This window comes from Cynocephalus volans, chromosome 12 (genome assembly GCF_027409185.1).
Source record: "Cynocephalus volans isolate mCynVol1 chromosome 12, mCynVol1.pri, whole genome shotgun sequence".
In the NCBI taxonomy this organism is placed as follows: Eukaryota; Metazoa; Chordata; class Mammalia; order Dermoptera; family Cynocephalidae; genus Cynocephalus; species Cynocephalus volans.
The window spans coordinates 104,141,277-104,148,278 of record NC_084471.1 but is presented as its reverse complement, the minus strand read 5'-3'; the positions used below and the strand labels follow the sequence as shown (position 1 = coordinate 104,148,278).

The 7,002-nt window shown below is 35.5% G+C and overlaps 1 pseudogene; it reads right to left on the bottom strand.

Moving 5' to 3' along the window:
- Positions 1-5,681: 5,681 nt before the first annotated feature.
- Positions 5,682-6,705, bottom strand: LOC134391589 (olfactory receptor 4A15-like; annotated as a pseudogene).
- Between the last annotated feature and the right edge of the window lie 297 nt (positions 6,706-7,002).

Here is a 7,002-nt window from a genome sequence, read left to right as displayed (position 1 = left end):
CTAGGACAGAATTTTTCTGTCACATAGTTTGGTGGCCTCTTCATCTTTTCAGACTGTTACTGAAATTTTGTCACATCAAACTGCAGGATAGCTGCCATTATTAAGGATTAAAAATAAATGTACCTCAGCCTGAAAAAATAAGGACTTAAATTCTTTCCCACTCCATAACAATTAGTATTCGCAAATAACATGTCTTAGATGTAGGAATATTTGGAGTTATAGCCTTTTACAACTAGTTCATGAACGTATTTGACTCTGGGAAGCCTCCTGAGAAGTAAGAGTGTCTCAGTTTTGAAGAATATGATCCTCACAGGTAATGGGCCAATTTGTAAGCTCGTGGATACAGAGGAGGATTCCAAAGCTAATCAGTCATGAAAAGATTATAACTGGGATTTTGCAGTACCAAGATAGAGTAGTGAGTGCAACTGTAGAACACGTCCTTGCACGTCTCACTCCAGTAATTGCTTCAATTATCCTTTTTCACTTCCTCCGTGATGTTTCCAGTCTCTTCAGATACCTATTATCTGTCACCTCTAAAATATCTACAGGGCAACCGTTAATATATAATTTAGTGAGAAAATGCTGAGCTATGTATGTGAGATCTGGATTCTCCTGGTTCCAACTCCATGTGACTTTGTTAAGTCACTAAGTGCTAAGTGCCCCAGTCTTTGGAATCCTCCTCTGTATCCACGAGCTTACAAATTTACCTTTGAGATGTATTTTGTAAGCTGTAAATTGTTGCATATAGTTGAGGGTTATTCTCTCTTCCCGGAGAATTTACATTTGAACCCACACCTCTAACTGTGAAAAAAAGACATAGTCAAGAAATATCTATTGTAAGCAGGCAAATTGGGGAATGTGTAAGTGGCTGGAGACATACTCTCCCTGGCATCTACCATAACACACGTGCTGTTTATGTTTGGTTTTTTGCTGTGCTTCTTTCAGTGCTGGCATAGTGTCTTCAGTGTCTGGCACCTCTTAGGTGATGAATAAATGTTTGGTGAATTGCCACACTTTCTACATCTCCATATATAAGAATACACGTGCTTTCTAGCTCATAAACCTAGGAATTCAACTACTCTTCTCCTCCCACTCTCTTTATCCATGCTCTCTACTTTAAGAAAAACATAAATCAACTTTTAAAAGGAAGTATATTCCAGTTTAATAGTTTCTAGCACATTTTATAGGATGAGTATAAGACATTAATTACCTCTAGGAAAGAGTATGTTACTGCATAATTTGAATTTTAAGATAATTATAACATTGCCTAATTAATATTGTTCATTCTTCAAAATTATGATCCACATATGATTTAACATAGTACCACTCTAAAATTATAGCTTCAATAGACTGGAATAAAAATCTCTTGGACAGGTTTTTCAGTACATGGAGATCTATCAAGTAAAGGAAACTCTTATTTTCAAAATCATAAAAATAGAAATTTAATGTGGGGAACAGAATGAAATAGACTATTAGATAAGATAAAGTATTATACATACATATACACACATACACAAACACAAACATATATAAAATCTAGTAATGACTTAAGTAAGTACCTGTTACTTACACATTCACTCACTCAATAAATATTTACTGGACCGTTCCTACGTATGAGAGTTCTTCAAAAAGTTCATGGGAATATTGTATTACCTTGTAATTCAATTTTTCCATGAACTTTTTGAAGTATTCTTGTGTATTAGCACATGTTTGTCTATGCAAAGTCATAAAAATGTCCCTGTCAAATGCCTTTAGTAATCCCTGCCCACACATTTTATTATCACACAGCCCTAACTCACCCATCCACAAGATGAATGATGAATTATCACCCCTACTCTTTTGTTTCTGCGATATAGATTCTTATGCCTCCTTCTCCCATCCTCCTACAAAATCAATTATTCTTCACTTTTGGTTAAAGGATATCGCATTGTTAATAAGAACAGGAAAATCATCCCAATTTGGAGACATAGGTCTCCCAATGAAACAACAAAAAAAGAAAACAAAAATATAACAAAATATATATATTCTGGGCAAAATATTTTTTTTCATTTCAAAGGTAAAAGGATAAAGGGTTTTATTTTTTAATTATCCAAAATGAAAATATTATACATACATGAAAACAAAGGACAGCAGCTTTATTGAACTTCCTTATTCTGAGGTCACCTCCCATACAGATCTGAAAAGAGCATGTTGTGCATAAAGTAAGAATAAAACATAATTAATAAAAGCAATTTAGATATACCTATGAAAAATATACTTTGTCTTTGTCTTTTGTCTTTGACTTCATGGTAATCTTTCCAGGAATAAATCCTAAAGAAAAATATTTTAAAAAGAGAAAAATCATTATATACAATTATGTTCAACACGATTATTAAAAGCTGTGGAGAATGAGAGAAACAGATAAGTAAAATATGGTGTTTCTCTTGGAATAAAGTATAGCTTTTAACAGAGATTTTTTTAAACTTGTGCGATATTACAGAAAAAATCTTATGTTGTAATATTAAGTGGGGAAAACTCGATGCAAATTTGAATGTATAATATGAGCCTATTTAATTTAAATATATGTCAGTGGGAAAAAAAGATCCCAAAATATTTTTACTTCTAAATTAATGGGAATATAGGTGATTCTATCTTTCTTGATAAAGGGACTTAAACCTCAGATTGGTTGAGATGAGGGATGATTCTATGATTTTTAAGTTCCATTAATCCTGAGATTCTATCATTACATGATTTCCTTTAAAACAAACAAACAAACAAACAAAAACCTCACCTATCAACTTGTCTGACATAGCTCCATGGCCAGGGCCCCAGCCAGCTGTTAGTTCACAAAGAAAGAAATTGTAAGACTAAAAATGCCAACTAGCCCAGCTACAGCAAGTCTTTGTTGACATAAAAATCGCAAGTTTGGATAACCCCTTTCTCCTGAGCCTCACAAGGGCTACCACATATCCTGTTTGCAGGCAAATTCTGTGAAGTTTCTTAGCTGTGGCTAATTAGACCTCGGGGGTATTTCACTATCATCAGCAGATCTTGCCAACAACCCAATTATTTCATGTTACTTAACTGAACATCAGAGAAGAACTTTTACAGAATTTATCTTTAATTTTTTAAGGCCAGTTAATGACAAATCACTGTGTCAAGAGAAAAAATGAAACAGTTGACAACTTATGAATTTGGATATCTGATAACAAATGAACTTAGTATAGAGTCTGAGTATTTGGAATTGTATAAATTAAGTATTTAGTTGGGTAATTATCTGACTTTTATGTTTTTATTACAATATTTTGTTTCTTTATCAACCTATCCTTCCTGGTTATCATAATTTTTAAATATTGTTCTCAGACGTACATTAAGGGACAGTTATAACCCCTGTTATGATAGTGTAGTTTACAGTACTCCAGTGCAGTTGTTTCTCATGCCAATTCTGGAATTAACTGAAGATGATAATGCTAAAAAATAATTACCTTCCAGAGTATTCAAATACATTTATTTCAGCCCTTTAAATTTAATCTAATGATTCCCCTATAGAGTGGGGAAAAGGCATCAGCATTCCCACTTCACGACATGGAAAACTAAGTCAAGGAATCAGAACATTGTCTGCCAAGGCCAAATAAGAAGCCAAGCCCCTAAATCCTGGGCCAGAGTCCTTATCCTTAGATTACTGTTTTGCAACTAATGTGTCTTGCCACATTTATGCTGTCACCAATTGTGAGGCATGTCAGGATCATCTACTAAAGGAAAACATACCCATATTTGAAATTATTTTAAAAAGCAAATTGAATTCAGAATAGCAGCCTGTATCTGTTTCGTTCATCTCTTTTTCCCCAGCACTCGGTTCAGGGTCTGATTCTTTAAGATTTTCATAAACATTAAGTGAATAAATGCGTGGCAAGACCCTTTACTTATTTCCTGTATGTTTTCTTTTTTCCAGTTAACTACAAAAAGGAGTGCAAATGATCTTACTTGGAAAAAAATTAAATAAAGTGTTAGAAAGTGGACTATATTCCTTTCACCCCTTCAGATCTGCTCACTCGTCTCCACCCCTAGGTGTCTTCTTCCATGGTGGGCTTCAACCAGCTTCCTTACCTCTGGCCAGCAGGTGGCGCCAGCTGAATGTTAGAGGTCAAGGAGGGAAGAACAGCACATCCGGGTATTTCTTTTCCTAGTTCCCTTCTATGGTTTGTCAATGACTGGGTGCCTTGTACAAAGGCTGTACATTTGAGGGTGGATCTTTCCTACACCTGCAGTTCCGGCTGGGTTCCTATAATCACCTTCTTTCTCTCAGGCCTCCTTGTGGTAATAGTTGCCTACTGTTACTCGCCCTGAGGTGCTTTACCATCCTTCTTAGTTTCCTTTAACCCTAGTCATAACTTGATAAGTAATCAGTTAAACACTCTTTAATCTTTCATTTTGAGTATGCTATTTTTTGTCAGGACTCTGATAGATGGAGAAAGTCTGGTTTATTCCTTTGTAAATAAATAGAAATAAATGAGAAAATGCTTTTCCTTTTATATAAATTTATTTTATTTAAAAATCGTCTGTGCTTCTTTTGATATTTATCTGCTAAATATATCTAACTTTTGTCAGGATATTGTGAAAGACTTTGAAACGTGATATAAAGTTTATTGGATGTCTTCCGTCTATGTGTTGTCTATAGAACATCCTGTGAGGTTATATGATTCTATGGAGTTCATGCCTTTCACTGTCTTTGATCTATTTTACAACTCTAAGTTGTAGGCAACTGAAAAGAGTGCAAATAATTCTTGTTCACAGAATTTCAAATGCTGTCTGGTGAAAGTTCAAATGATTTCCCTGACCATTGCACATAAAGCCAGTTTTGCATTTATTCATAAACTCATTACACATCTCTGATTAACAATGTAAGTGTGACACACTGGATTCTCATTTAGAAGATACAATTTACAGAGAATCAGAAAGGCATTCATTGTGTAAAATAAAATAGACTGTTACCAAAATGTTTAACATTCATTGTGTTGAAAAAAAGAAAATTGCTCCCAGAGAGTTTAATTTAGTGTAGGCAGAATCTGGGGCTCTACTGCAATATGAGTGACTTAAATACATATTTCTACTATTGGAGAAGGCCAATTGATCTAAATATACAGAATGGGTTTAAGTCACTTTTCTGTCCAAAAATTGGTCTGAATACACAAAATCAGCCTTATACTACCTGGACATCTTCACTCAATCACAGCATAAAGTCAACAAAGTTCACTTCTCATGGTTTTATCCACAGCTATGAAAATATGCTATAAAACTGTAAATCAATTAATTTGACCAAGACATTGCTTTTTACTGTCAAATTAACAATTTTTTAACAATCTGAATTTTTAAATTTATAGTATCAATCTCTTGAACTAAAGGGAGCAAGTTATATTAGGTCACATTTTTATGTGCAAGGGAGGTATCATAGCCCACAAACAAGGATTTGAAATAAAACCAAAAACTGTCCACCAAAGAATCTTAACACGTTATAATTGCATATATAACATATCCAACCTATGCAATTCTCTTGGTCTCTAAGGAGTATAATATATTTCACCTAGATAAAGGTTAATTTATATTGCTGTTTCAGAATAAATGGGCTAAATAACCAAAAAGGAATGATAAAAATGTAACCACTAGTAGTGAAAATATTCCTTGCTTCTGTGAAAGAGTGAATATCATGTTCTGCATGACAGATATAGACCTCTTCCAATTAAGGTCACTTTTTTACTCCAAAGTCTCTTCATGGCGTTTTTCATTTCTGCGTTCCTCAGGGTGTAGATTAGATGATTCAACATGGGAGTTATGAAAGTTAAAACCACAGTCATGTATTTATCAATGGGAAAGATGGAATTGGGCCTTGCATACAGGAATATATAAGGGACAAAAAATAAAATAACCACAGTGATGTGGGATGCACAGGTGTAGAAGGCTTTCTGCTTCCCTTCCAAGCCACGGGTATTAAGGGAGTGTAAAATGACCCCATAGGAAACCAGGAGAATGAAGAAGATGACAGTGCAAATGCTCCCTCCATTGGCGATCATAGAAATTCTGATGAGGTAGGTATTGGTGCAAGCGAGTTTCAGGAAGGGATACATATCACACACAAAGTTGCCAGTGACGTTGGGGCCACAGAAAGGGAGCTGATAAATAAAGAGAAATTGAACTAGTGAGTGAAAAATTCCTCCCATCCAAGCCACCAACAGCATGAGAACACAGACCCGCCGATTCATGATGACCAAATAATGAAGAGGTTTACAGATGACCACGTATCGGTCATAGGCCATCATCACCAGGAGAATGACTTCGGCACCAGCAAATAAGTGGTCTATAAAAACTTGAGTCATACAAGCCTGGAAGGAAATGGTCTTTTTTGTCATAGAGCAAGTCTATGATCATTTTGGGAGCAATGGAAGTAGAATAGACAGTATCTATAAATGATAAATAAGCCAGGAGGAAGTACATGGGGGAACCCAGGGACTGGCGAGCCACAATCATCACCATGATGAGCAGGTTGCCCACTATTGTCACAATGTACATGAGCAAGAATACGACAAATAGAACCTTTTGCCCCTCAGGGTTCTGTGTGAGCCCCAGGAGGATAAACTCAGTTACGTTGTTCCTATTTTCCATGTGTTCTTCTGAACGTGCTGAACTCAGATGTCAGAGACTGCCAAGGAAAGGGCAGATAATAAACTGGAGATGATTGCAAGCTCCACATCAAAAACATGATGTTTTTCTCCACAATATTTCTTCCACAGGTCCTTCCATGGAGTAGCCCATTAGGAAATGAGTGTTTGGAATTTCCTCCCACAATTGCCCTATTCATTTTCACAATTCCTTGTTTCAACTACAATGATGGGACATTAGTATTCTAACTGGGACATACATGTGCATGGATATGTCGCTGAGATGATCTCCCCAAAATCAAGAAAGCTGCTTTTTCTAAGATATCTCTCACACAGACTGCATTTTTGACATTATGCATCATTTCTTTCT